Source organism: Pterocles gutturalis, unplaced genomic scaffold (assembly GCF_000699245.1).
Source record: "Pterocles gutturalis isolate BGI_N339 unplaced genomic scaffold, ASM69924v1 scaffold12750, whole genome shotgun sequence".
Lineage (NCBI taxonomy): Eukaryota > Metazoa > Chordata > Aves > Pterocliformes > Pteroclidae > Pterocles > Pterocles gutturalis.
The window spans coordinates 2,076-2,332 of NW_010146014.1; the positions used below are offsets into that span (position 1 = coordinate 2,076).

The following is a 257-nucleotide window of genomic DNA, read 5'->3' on the forward strand; positions in this document are numbered from 1 at the left end:
CCTATGGACCCGTCTGCCCCCCTAGGTCACACAGGGCGAGGGGCTCAGGTTGGGTCCCCGCAGCCTCCCCTCCCAGGCCAGGGCCAGAATTTCACAGGGAACCACCAAAGCCCAGACTGCCCCAGACACCTCTCTGCCCTTGCCCTAGAAGTCATAGAATCCTAGAATCCCTTAAAGCCCATCCAGTCCCCCCCCCCTGCCATGGGCAGGGACACCTCCCACCAGCCCAGGTTGCCCAAAGCCTCATCCACGCAGGC

At 63.8% G+C, this 257-nt stretch overlaps 1 protein-coding gene across 1 annotated transcript in view; it reads right to left on the reverse strand.

Moving 5' to 3' along the window:
* BSPRY (B-box and SPRY domain containing) overlaps positions 1-257 on the reverse strand; it is a gene marked incomplete at its 5' end in the record, with an annotated part of 8,622 nt that overhangs the window by 619 nt on the left and 7,746 nt on the right. The gene's annotated exons all lie outside the window — the stretch shown is intronic.